We start from the raw sequence: 13280 nt of genomic DNA, 5'->3' as shown, positions 1-13280 counted from the left end.
CACTATAAGGCCTGAATTCATTAACTAGGTAATTTTGCAAACTGGTAAAACGCTCCTTCAAGATGAAGTAGCTATTCGATGCTTATGTCTCTATTGCTAGGTAGCTTTTAGATGGATTAATTTTAGAAAGTTCAGCTCACAAGGTTCCTTGCTGAATGCCCTATAAACTTGACTTTAGATCTGTAACGGATGTCACCACTTCAAAGAACTGTAATCCTGTGTTTGAGCCACTCCTCTCCCCCCTCCCCAGGAGAGTGTATGTGTGAGAGAGAGGGGAGGCCAGGAGTTGAGACGTGAGGAGTTGTGAAGGTGAGCTCAAACAGCAATAACTGGTACAAGCGAGGCCTGTGTCTCTTTAATTAAACTCCTCAGCCTCCCTGCTGCCCTCTACCTAGGTTGGGGTTCTAAGCTTCTTTAGGGGGAGGGTGGCTTTGAGGAGGTGCCAGTCCTGCTTGCAGATATTGTCGCTCTAATTCTGTCTAAGTTGCAATTTCTGGCCTTGGGTCATGACCCCAAACAGGAAGTGCCTCTGAGTTCCTCCACAGACATGGTATGTGAATGAACGAGGGGGTGGAGTTTTGTACACAAATACCCAGCTGCCAGCTTTTCATGTTTACAAGGGATCAAGAAAAGGTCACTTAAGGTCAAGGATATATCCTTTCTTCTCTCTCCAAAGGAGCAAATAGTCTTGTCTAATACTCTGGGTGAAATGTGGACTTGGACTCCAGAGATATATTTGGTTTGCAGTTTTTTTTTAATGCTACCCAGTTATATTACAGAATAGAACTGTTATGGGCCTCAAAGAACTGCATGAATGGAGTGACTTAAGTTTAACTTGTATACATGTCTGATCAGTTTCCTGGGGGAAAGTTAAAAACCAAAACATTGAGAAATGAGGAGGAGGAGTGAAAGCATCTTGCTTGGTTTTGAAGTGCAAGTAATATTTGAGTATAAGTGAGTGTTTGGGTAGAATTGTAGAAAAACCAAAAACAGGGTTGAAAGGTGTCTCAGAGGTCACGGCCAGCCCTCTTCCTGAGGACGCGTGAATCATCAGCCCGCTCTGATTCCTTCTCTCTGAGCAGCTCCATTTTTTTGCAGATTTTTGCTACGTCAGGAAACTACAGTTGTTGGCTGATAGAAAAATTACAGCAGCACTATACAACGAGAGAGCTATTTCTGCCCCTTGTCAGTGAAGTGTTACCGATATCTGGTAAGTAATAGACCTCGCACTGTAAAAACATGCTGTTCTTAGCAGACTATCAAGAAATTTTAAAAGCAAGGCCTGTGTCTTCGTTTTTGAGCTTTCAACTGTCGGGTTTCCTGCATGTCTAGGAATACGAATAATGTTCCCCTTGGGAATAGACTTGGAAACACAGTAAAATGCTTTCTTCACTGCATTATCATTTCCATTAATTTGAGCAAGTGTTGATCAGTATAAATTATTTATGTGAGCACTGGGAGCCACTCCCTAGGTGCAGGGCAATCTGTTAAAGATTTGCTATCATGCTAGTGAATGAGGGCGAGAGGGGAAGAAATACATTTTATGAGTCATAAAGTTGTAGGAATATTCGTCTTCATGTTTGCATTTGGCAGTGAAATCTTGGTGAAATGCATGGCAAAAAAACTATGGAGTCCAAATTCACTAATGACATAAATCAAAATAGTGGAAAAAAAGCCCCCAGATCCTAGAAAATGCCAAATATGATGGTCAAAAGAGAGATTAGAAATGGTCTTTAAGGTAGAGAAGGACGTCAGCTATAGAAGCATCTGCTGGCTCATACCTTAATTTGATTTCTAACAAAACATGTCTACTTGCCATAGCTTTTCTGTGGGACAAGAAAAGTGAGAAAAGAAAAGAGCGTGGACAGAGGACCAGTACTTAAAGTGCTTTTTCATATACTTATTGGTGTCACTGGTTCTTGTTGCAGTTATCCATAGGCGAGTCTAGCTTCTGAGGACAGCCGAGTAATGCCCCTACTGCAAACAATTGACAAGAAGTACACTTATTATTCTAACTGCTTCATATCCACTAATGCATTTAAGGCAGTATCAAGCCTGTGACATAGGCACTATCATTAATCGCATTCTACAGCTGGAGAAACTGAGGTATGGTGAGGTTAAGTGCCATGCACAAGTTCACACAGGTAGCACATAAAAGAGCCAAGAACTGAACCCAGACAATCGAGTTCTAGACAATGCATTCTTAATCAGTGTGCTAAATGACTTCTCAAAAATTTAATTCTGTGTTTGACAAAGTCTAGTCTGGAATTCACCTGCATCAGACTTTCCTGGGGTGCTTCTTAAAAGTTTCCTACACTAGGGGCTGGCCTGGTGGAGCAGTGGTTAAGTTCGAACGTTCTACTTCAGTGGCCCAGGGTTCGCCGGTTCGGGTCCCAGGTGCGGACATGGCACCATTTGGCAAGCCATGCTGTGGTAGGCGTCCCACAAGTAAAGTAGAGGAAGATAGGCACAGATGTTAGCTCAGGGCCAGTCTTCCTAAGCAAAAAGAGGAGGATTGGTGGCAGATGTTAGCTCAGGACTAATCTTCCTCAAAAAAAAAAAAAATTTCCTATGCTAGAATATCAGAGTTGGGCCTAAGAGTTTGTATTTAACAAACTAAACAAACTGAAGTCTGAAAATCACAAATCTAGGGAGTAGGGGAGGGAGGTGGAGAGAAAATTCTCTTGGTCTTTAGAGCCCAGAAGGACACACTATCAAACTCTCCAGATTTTGTATGTAAGATCATGTCGTCTGCAAATAGAGATAATTTACTTCTTCCTTTCCAATCCGGATACCTTTTATTTCTTTTTCTTGCTTAATTGCCCTGGTGAGAGCCTCTAGTACAATACAGAATAGAAGTAGCGAGAGTAGACATCCTTGTCTTGTTCTAGCTCTCCAGATTCTGAAGGGAAGAATTGATGGGCTGATGCTAATATATTAGAAATTCACTATTGAAGGCTGTAGTTGGGTATCTTCCATTCCTGACCTGAATTCCTTCAAGAGAATCTTACAGCTCAGGAATACCAAATGTACTGCTAATTCATTCCCAGAATGTGAGCGTGGTCTTCCCATTGGGGCCCCAGGCAGCAGAGCCAGGCACATAGAAATTCTCTAAACTCCTAATGAGCGCAGGTGAAGGTCTTCAGCTGTCGGCCTCCGACAGGGTGGGGACTAGGTATGTCAGTAGTCCTCCCTTGTGGAGATGTGTTCCAGTTAAATGAGGAACATTTTCAAATTACTCATGTCTAAGTCTCATATCCTGGTCAGCATGTCTGGGGATGGGACCTGGGCTATGCTTTTTTATAAAGACCATTATAAGCTACCCTCTGGTTAAGAACAACTACAGTATAGAAGCCGAGCTTTAGAGAGACTCTAATGTCACCTGATTCCTGCGAAGGTCTCCATGAACAGAACTTTCAGAGAGAGAAAAAAATAAAGGGGCTGTGCCACTTACCACGGCTGCCTAAACTACCTCCAAACTAAGTGGTACAAATCAACCATTAGTGATGCTCACAGATTCTGTGGGTCAGGAATTCAAACAAGGCTTGGAGTGGATCACTTACTCTGTGCCGTGATGTCTGGGACCTTAGGTGGAAGACTTGAAAGCTGAGGCTGGGATTAGCTGAGGTACATTCACTAACACATCTGGCGGTTGACGCTGTTTATTGCCTGAGACCTTAATTCGGGCTCTCCCCTTGAACACCTCTACAGGCCTTCTCTATGGGTCCTGGGATTCCTCACAACGAGGTGGCTGAGTTCCAAGGCCAAAAATCCCAACAGGGCAGAAACTATTTGGCTTCTCTGACCGAGCCTTAGAAATCGTGCAGCTTCACTTTTGTTGCATTCTGCTTGTTAGAAGCAAGTTGCTAAAATGGACTATATTCAAAGGAAAAGAATTAGACTCCATCCTTTGTGGGAAAAGTGTCAAAGAATTTGCAGATATATTTTAAAACTATCACAGATGCTATGGGGAAAAAACATAATAGTAACAACAGTAATATCTAAGATTATTGAGCACTTATGTGAGGTCCTCTTCTAAACATCCTATGTAAATTACCTTGGTCGTCCAACAACTCTATAAGATAGGTAATATTATAATCTCTAGGTTACAGATCAGGAATCTGAGATTTCATAACTTTCCTAAAGCATCACTTGCTAGAAAGTAATGGTCATAGGATTAAAACCCAGGCAGCCTGGCTTCAGAAATACTTTCTTATTCTCTGCTGTATGCTGCACTAGAACTGAGGAGAGGTGGGATCTAGCCCAAAGTACCAATTTGGGGAAGAATCTACTATGCGCCAAGTGTTTTCCATGTCCAAAGCCCCATTCTGAGGAAAGATGACTCCTCCAGCTTGTCTCTCTAGCCTGTCCTCATTGACCAGGGAAGGACATCTCCCTTGGGTTGTCATCTGTAATAAGCCTGAGTCTGGTGGGAGGGCTCGGTAGAACGTCTACAGAGTTACTAAGTGAACCATTGGACCCTCCCTCTGGAACTTGAATGTAAGTCTACCCAGGGGTAGTCAACTGCGTGTAGACAGGCAGAAGGAAGAGACACACAGGAAACAAGGTAGAAAGCCTCTCCAGGAAGCAGAAGCCCTGGAAGCAGGGATTAAGAAGCAGAGAGGAGAACAGAGAGAGATGTGTTCATATGAACAAGAGCCGCAAAAGCAAAGGCAGAGAGACAGATGCCTGTGTCTAAGGAGTGTGTAGCAGAGCGAGAGTAGCGGACTGGTATATATTTACTAGAGCTCCTCTCATGGACCTGCAGAGTTCAGTGCTCTGTGAAGTTTGGCTGAGCTACCACCAATGTTCCCCACCCTGTGCATCCTTACAACTAATCCTCATTGTCTGAGGTAACATGAGCTTCTCTCTCTCTGGCCCTTATACTTGAAATGCCTTCACCCATTGACTGCATCACTAATGAGTCGTGCGTCCTGGGATAGGTCACTTCCGTGTTTGCCTCAGTTTTCTTGCTGATAAGATGTGAGTTGGACCAGATTTCTAAACTCATGTCCAGCTCCAAAGTTTGTTATCTGGATTTGGGCTTGAAGGGGTTGGTCACAGTCCGACTGCAAAGTCATGGCAGTGCCCCCACCCTCTTTATTCCCAGCGTCCTCTCCAGCTGCGGAGTGATTTAAACTTGAGACTTCTGTCTCATCAGGAACCCTACTGCGGTGCCAGTGGGCAAACTAACTGTGTGGCCTCCTGGTAGCCCTCCAGCAGGCTTCCCTGGGTTTGTGCGGCGTTTTGTGTCAAGCCAGTAGGCGAGTGTGTGTGTTGACCCCGTCCTCTCATATTTCGCAAGAGGTCTTGTTTGCTGGAGAGAGATGAAAATGAACTATGGGAAGTTGCAGACATGCTGATGGGAACGGAGGTGAAATGTGGAAAATCTGCTGGGCTTGATGTGGTCAGAGGTGACTGTGACTACTGTCGAGGAAGGAAATTGGGAAGGGATAGTTTCGCGGATTCTACTTAAAATTCCATTTCATCTCGAGCAGGATTTACAGTGGAACAGCATTTGCATTTCAGAGAAATGAACCAGCATTTGCATTTCAGAGAAATGAGAAAAAAAAAAAAAAAAAAACGAAGACATAGAATTTTGGATCTGGAAGTGCCCACCAGGACTCTTGTGTTAACCTCTGCCCCCTCACACACTTCCATCCGCCCCTTCCCTACTTGAGTTTGGATTTAGAGGAACCCATAGGCAGAGCTCCAGATGGAACATTCGGAGACCTGGAAACAGTTTTGGCTCTGAGACCAGCTTATTGTGTGACTGTAGGCAAAACCTTCTTGAGGTTCTCAGTTTTTCCATTTGTATACGAAAGATGATATTGTCTGTTTTTGCTTATGTCACTAGAATTTTGTGCCAGTTAATGAGAAATTAGGCTCTATCCTCCGTGGTTTCTCAGTCCACCCCTTGCACTAAGCCAAAGGTATGGGGGGAGGAATCCAGGTTAACTCTTTCAAGCCTTTGGGGAATTGTTTTATGTATCACTAGTGTATTGAACTAAATAGCATCCTTGTATGGTCTACTTAGAGAGTAGAACACCAGAAATGCACTGAGTGGTCTGAATGGTACCGTGGGGGCCTGAAAGAGTTAATGGTCTTGCTTCTGGTAGGGCTGGTTGGATGCCAAGACATGACATAAGACACAGGAGAAAGAGAAGGCTAAAAAATCTTTACATGGGGGAAAATTTAGCAATCCATTAGTAATAGCTGGATTGTACTTTCCTTTCACTCCCTCTCCCACTGTCCCATCATAGATACACGCACACACAAACACACGCACATGTCTTGGTATTATACTACTGGCTAGAATGGGAAAATCAAACTGACTGAGTGGAAAAGGTGCTTTGAGTTCTTGGTAAGGGAAATAAATACACCTCATCCTTGACTGCCCTTTTGTATTCTAAATTTCATGGATGGAGAATTTGTCTTTTTCTCTTCTCTTCTCCCCCTACTCACAGAAGCCTATTTACTCACCTGAGGGTCGTGACTGATTTATTTCAAACCTGGTATCCAGTGAAGAAACAGGCTTCTGTGAATCTACTAAGAAACCTAGAATAACAGTAGTAAAACTTCACTGATTGCCCATGAGTAGGAGGAGAATGTCCAAACTCCTGAGGTTGAAATTCAAGGAACTTCTTGGTCTGGTTCCAACCTAAGTTTGCTACCAGTAGAGCAGAAGCTTCCTAGAAGCAAAGGCTTTGCCCACATTGTTCATTATAGCAGGGCATTTTGTGTCTGTCATTTTGAACCTGAGGATGTTGTGAACCAAGAGTGCTCTGTTGTCCTGGTGTATTTGAGAACTTATCTGTTAATATGACAAAACAGCTACAGCTTCTTTCTCCATGTCCCTCTGGGTTTTTCCCTGTGTTCTCATTCTATGTGCCCACTCTTCTATCACCCTCCACCCCTTTTAATTGGCTGAAGGAAGATTGCCCCATAAAAGATTTTCTTGATAAAAATTTTCAATGTTGCTGTAATTCTGATTAAAATGATTGTATTAAAGTCCTCAGGGACAAAACATAGAAATAACTGTGTTCTTCTTTGTTCGTTGGTATATTCCAACATGTAGCATAGTGTTTGACACATAGCATTCAGTAAATATTTAAAGAATGAGTAAATGAACATTATTTCTCACATTTCTCAGTATTTTCCTTTTTTTTGACCACAGAGAGTGATCCAGCCGGAAGTCAGAGTTGTGAGTCCCAACTCATGCATGGAGTTTGTGGTAAGAGCTGTGATGAGTGGACGAGCACATACCCTGGTTATAGTGGGCAGCTCCTGCCTATTGTTGCCACACAGGAGTATTGGAGTAGTTCTGTCAGATAGTTTTGTTTTCAAGAGAAGCTGGAAATCCTTATTTGTACATGAAATCTCCGGATTTTCAAATAATGACTCAAAATTTTAAATGTATGCTGTACAATCTTAAAGAAATTAAAATAATCCTAAATAAACAGAGAGATATACTAAGTTCATGGATTAGAAGACTCAGTATTAAAAAAGTGCAAGTTGTCCCCAAATTGACCTGTAGATTCAATACAATTCCATTTCTTTGGTATACATGAGAATTAATGAGTTATTCTAAAATTTATCTGAAAAACAAAGGGTCAAGAATAACCAGGGTGATCTTGAAGAGAAAGAGCAAAGTTGGAGGACTTACACACCACCAGATGTGTATGTAAAGACAGATAAATAGAACAGAGTCCCAAAACAAAAAGCACAGACTGTTCATTTGTGACGAAGGTGACATTGTAGTGCAGTAGGTAAAGGATGACCTTTTAAATAAATGGTTCGGGGAGAACTGGATATTCATATGGAAAAAGATAAATCTTGATCTCTATCTTACATAATATACAAAAATCACCCAAATGGATTGTATATGTAGTGTGAAAAGCAAAACAATAACACTGATGGAGGAGAACACAGAAGGATATCTTCATGACCTTGGGAGAGGCAAAGATTTCTTAAATAGATTGCAACAAATAGAAGCCATAAGTTGAAAGTAAGAAAACTTCTGTATATTAAAAGACACCAAAAAGAGAGGGAAAAGGGTTGTTATGTAAAATACATGTTTTACAAATGACTCATATGCAGAATGTATAAAAACATCTACATATCAGTAAGAAAGAGACACATAACCCAATAGAAAAACAGGCTAGAGACTTGAACTTCATAAAAGAAGATATGTAAATGGCCCGTAAACATCTGAAATAAGTGGTCATCTCAATAGTTATTAGGGGAATGCACATTAAAACTACAATGAGATACTGCTGGTGGGGGTATAAATAGGTACAACCACCTTGGAAAACTGCTCGGTAGTATCCACTAAATCTGGGCACACATCTACTCTATAACCCAACACTTCCATTTCCATCAGAAATGTACACATGTGTGAACTGAAAGACATGAACACCAAAACGTTCAGAGAAGCTTCATTTATAATACTCCCAAATCAGCAGCAACACAAATGCCCATCAACAATAGAAGGTATGAATAAAATGTAGTGTATTCATAAACGAACTACTACACAGCAGTGAGGAGGAATGCATGATTGCTATATGAAACAACATGGATGAATCTCACAAACACGAAAATGTCAGACACGAAATTATATACCCTACATGATTCCATTTATATAAAGTTTAAAAACAGACAAAACCAATCCATCATGATAGAATTCAGGTTAGTGATTACTTTTGGGGTAGTGACTGGAAGGGGGCATGAGGGAGATTTATGGGGTGGTGGGAGGTGTTCTGTTTCTTCAACTGTGAGGAGGTAAATAAGTGTGTTCAAAATGTGTGAAAATTCAAGTTGCTCATATACAATTTGTGCATTTTTCTGAAAGTATGTTATATTTTAAAAAAATAGATTACTTAAAAAAACCCCAAAAACTGTGCAGGCCAAACAAAGATAATTGTAGAGTCCATGGGCCTACAGTTGGGCCATCTATCCTGGGCTGAATTTCTGATTGAGCCAAGCTGGTATCTTCACCATTCATACATCTCTGTTATTTCCATCCTGGGGCATTTGCCTGTGTCCTCTCCCTGTCTGGAATTCTCTCCCCACTCCTTTCTACCATTCAGTCTTTCAACCAACACTGGGCTCCCCCTGTTTAGTGATTATGATTAGTGTTGCTCACCTGGATCACAAATGGGCTCATATTTTAATTGCTCTTTGTAAGTCCAGCTCTTGTCTCTTCAAAGTAGTTCCATGGCTCCCAAATGCTGGTCTTCGTAGGTCCATACAAAATGAAAAGAAGGACATTGTAGCTTTTATCATAAAGCTACATAATTTGTATCTAACATCTTCTTTATTTTGCAGTTAGTTCTTTACTTTTTTAGTATTAAGATAAATCTCTTTCATGAAATGATGGGATTAATTGATGGGAGATAGTATAGTGGTTAAAGGTTTTAGGGGGCCAGACTGGTTGTAGTCAAATCCCAGTTTTGCTAAGGTTGTTGACTTCTGGGCACCTCGGTTCCCTGGAAAGTGGGGATGATGACAGTATATATGTATACACACACACGTATATAATACTATATATGTATAGTTATATATATCAATAATATATAAAATATTATAATGTATTGATGATCTAAATAATTAATCGTGTTTTACATATTTGTAAAATGTCAGAAGTATTGCTGTAAATTCTAAATGAGACAGATAAAGCCCTTAGGCCCATGTCTTGCGCGTAGAGTGCACTTTGTAAGTGCTAAAAATTTTCCCATTTAACTGGATAGATGAAAAACTTGATGTCTTTATCTTGTTTGTCCTGCCCATTTCTTTTCCTGCAAAAAAGTGACTGGTCCATGACATTCGAAAGATTCAGACCCATTCAGCTACACTGTGTGGTCTCCGAGAGCATGGCGCAGGCCTTACGTTTCTTTCAAGCATCTAAGATCATATGAATAGCTGCTCAGCTGTACTGATGAAGTATATGTTTCTCTTTATCATCCCAGTTTCTTCTAAGCCTGTTGGCATACTTCTATGGTTAAATGCAACGACACATATTTCTGTAGATATATTTGCTTAACACTGTTTAGTAAATATTAATTAAATATCAGCCTTCTCAAAATTTAAAACTTTTATTGTAAATTCTGTCTTCTTTTCCAGATACTTTCTTCAACAAATGGTCAAGAGTAATGCTCTAAGAATAACAGCAAAAATGCAAACTGGGGAAAAATGCCCCCTGAGGTGCAGACAATCTGCTGTCTTTGGATATAATTAACTTTGGGATAAGAAGATTTTAGGAAAATGCACAATGAAGGACAGACACCAAGCACTCAGCAAACACTCTGGTTGAGTTTAATTAGCAGTGATTTTCATGACACTAAAGTGATTGTTTTTGAAACACAGCTGTCACTGCCTGTTGGCTGGGGTGAAGGAGGCAGCGCTAACTGCGTGAGAGAAGCATTGTGGCCTCAAGGCAACACAGCAGAAACAGAGAAAGGCGCTTCATCAACCTTGAAACTGCGCTAGATAAAATTTGGAGACGAAGGGGTAGGAAGGAGAGAAGGAATCAGGGTTGTAAGTCTAGATGGAGTACTTGGAGAGAAGGAGGGCGTCTCCTCTCCCTTTTCCACCCTCAGAATCCCCAACCTTTTTAAAAAAAAGTGTGTGCTTTCTATACACAACTTACATTCAAGACTCCCTGGGGCTCTATGTTTTTGAGGCTACAGTAAAGGAGTAAACCGAATTTCTCTGACAGATTTCAATTTAAACCGCTATAGTAACCACGGGATGACTCAATGGGCAGATTAGAAATTTTTTAGGAATACTCCAAATGGCAGAATCTTGAGCATAATCCTTATTTGAATCACAGAGCTTTTTCTTTTAAATTTCCTTTATAAGAAATTTAAGTTTCCTGAGTTGGATTGTTGGGAAGATGGGGACACTCTTTTGGAAATTTTATTAGTGGCGTAGAGGCACAGGTGCATAGCATAATCATTCTGTCCACACTCAATTTCATTGCCAAGAGGGGCCAGTTGGTGCTTCTAAGGATTCCACTTGACTGACAGATCACAGAAACTATTGAGCACTGAGGCATGAGGCGTGATACAGCGAATGTTCATGTTTCCAAAATTTGAATAAAGTCCTAAATTTCAGGGGAGGGGGCTGACTGAATCAACATTTCTAGGGAGGTGCACGCCACCCACATAAAACTATTGTCAAAGCTTTTGAGTTGACTTTCATCCCCAGATCTGGGCCATGGCCTATAACCATTATTCTATCAATAAGCTTTCCCCATATTTTGAATAAGGAAGTAGAAAAAGCGAATTATGGCAACTGCACCCATTAAAAGCTGCTTTTCAAGAAGAGGAAATTATGCTGCTATCTACCAGAATTATCCCTGTGTGTTTGGTGCAAACATATGGGGCATAACATGTGGATTTTGATTAAACACATCTTTGTTTATGTTTCCTGCTTTCCCTGTATGCTTTATTAATGGGGATAATCTTCACCCGATCCCACCTGACCCCAGGTGAAGATCTGGGCTACTTTTAGGTCTTTCTGTTCAGTAAGGTAAACAACAGTCCTGTCGTGGTTTTCAGTCGTAAATGTAGCTTTAATTCAGTCTTGACAACGTCCAGGGCCACGCAAAGTCAAAACTCCAACTATAATTGAACATCAAATCTGTCCTGCCTGAAATCTAAAATCCTAAAATCTCCCCTGTTTCAGCCTGAGGCCTATAGTAGGAGAGGGAGCAAGTTTGTCTCTTCCTCTTTCGTGCTCCTTGCTCACTTCCTTCTCAGGGTCAAATGCAGCGTAGGAGAGAGGAGAGGTAAAAGCACAAGACTGTTGTCACTAGGTGGCTTTGGCTCTCTGACTTGGCAGATGGTTAAAGCCCGCCTCTCTTAGAAGTCCTGGGTGGTGGGGAGTTGGAGCAAAAATGGACTGTCCTGTGCACCAGTCTCATGGACTCTTCCCTTGCTGGGATCCTCTCTCCTGTGGTTTGTTTTACCTCCATGGATGTATCTGTAACCCAGGTATTCACTAGCAACTCCTTGCTCAGTCCATGGAGATCTGAGATATGCATCTAGCCTCTTTCTACTGAGGCCACCTCATCCCTCCATGTGGTCCAACTCTGCAGGACATAAGAATAACAGAGGCTACTCTCTCCTGAGTAGCTCCCTCTGGTCAACAGGAAACATCCCCTATCTCTTGTGTAGGCAAACTCGGAGAAGCTAAGACAATCTCAACACAGGAGCTCCCTCTTGGATGTACCACCAAAGCAGGTAGTTAGGCCCTCCCCTACCATCGAGGTTTCCTCAGGACCATCCACACTCTGTCTTACATGCCTGCAGTCTGAGTCAGGCAAGAGTCTTCTGTTATTTCCAGCTACAGAAAATGTATTTTGAACCATGCTTCCCTCACGAGGGCTGGAGGAGAGAAGGAGATGGAGGAGATTGACAGGTGGGAGGGGGAGACCAAGAGCATGGCAGCACCTCTCTCCTCTTGCCTCTCAGATTCCTTTGTGTATGATCCATCTGCTTGAGGAGTCCAATGCAACAGGTTCTTAGGGGCCGTTTCTTTGTAAAACTCTATTTGGAGTGGGGTGCGTCTCATGCTTACTTTTTAAATTGCAATCTATTGTATTAGACTCCTACGAAACAAAGGCAGGAAGAATCTAATTCTGTCACCTTGTTACTCGTGTTTCACAGTTTGCAAAGTGTGCAATCTTATTGTTTCAGTTGTTTCTCACGATAGCAAGAAATAAGCCCCAAGAAACAGACATGCCAACCCCTTTTTGCTGGGGAGAAACAGAGTTTGGGAAGGTTAAATGACACACCCAAGTTCACGTGGCTTTCACTGAAGCTATTTATTTATTTGAATCCTCTTTAAAGGATCCTATATTTATGTTTGTATCCTTAATATTTAGTGCATAGCAGGCAATAAATAAATGTTTATTTATGAAATTAATACATCCGGGACTTCTAATGCCTGGTGAAGGGGTTCAGAACATGCCTCCCCAGAATATGCCACTGTGGCATATTGAGTATATTGAGCTGAAGGTGGTTGAGAAACAGCAGATGCAGGAAGGGCCCTCTGACCTCCTCTTTCTGCCTAAAAGCAGGTCATAAAATGTCCCGTGAAAAAGATGCCCGCCCTTCACTGGGAAGAGAAGAACATTCTTATCACCAGAGACTGGGAGTCAGCACTGAAATAGATCTGCACGACAAACCTACTAAAACAGCTCTTATCTTCCATTAGTTTCCTCCATATATTTCCCAGTCACTGTCCCGTAATTTACTGTCCCTAGGCCAAGCCCC

General features: G+C 41.7%; 1 long non-coding RNA gene across 1 annotated transcript; it reads left to right on the top strand.

The window, feature by feature from the left end:
* Positions 1–1026: 1026 nt before the first annotated feature.
* On the top strand, positions 1027–11428 carry LOC138920349 (uncharacterized). Its single transcript, XR_011431383.1, has 3 exons — positions 1027–1210; positions 7178–7234; positions 10123–11428. It is a non-coding gene; the product is annotated as an uncharacterized lncRNA (long non-coding RNA).
* The last annotated feature ends 1852 nt before the right edge of the window (positions 11429–13280 follow it).

This window comes from Equus caballus, chromosome 23 (assembly GCF_041296265.1).
Source record: "Equus caballus isolate H_3958 breed thoroughbred chromosome 23, TB-T2T, whole genome shotgun sequence".
Taxonomy (NCBI): Eukaryota; Metazoa; Chordata; class Mammalia; order Perissodactyla; family Equidae; genus Equus; species Equus caballus.
This window is presented reverse-complemented; position numbering and strand designations above follow the sequence as displayed.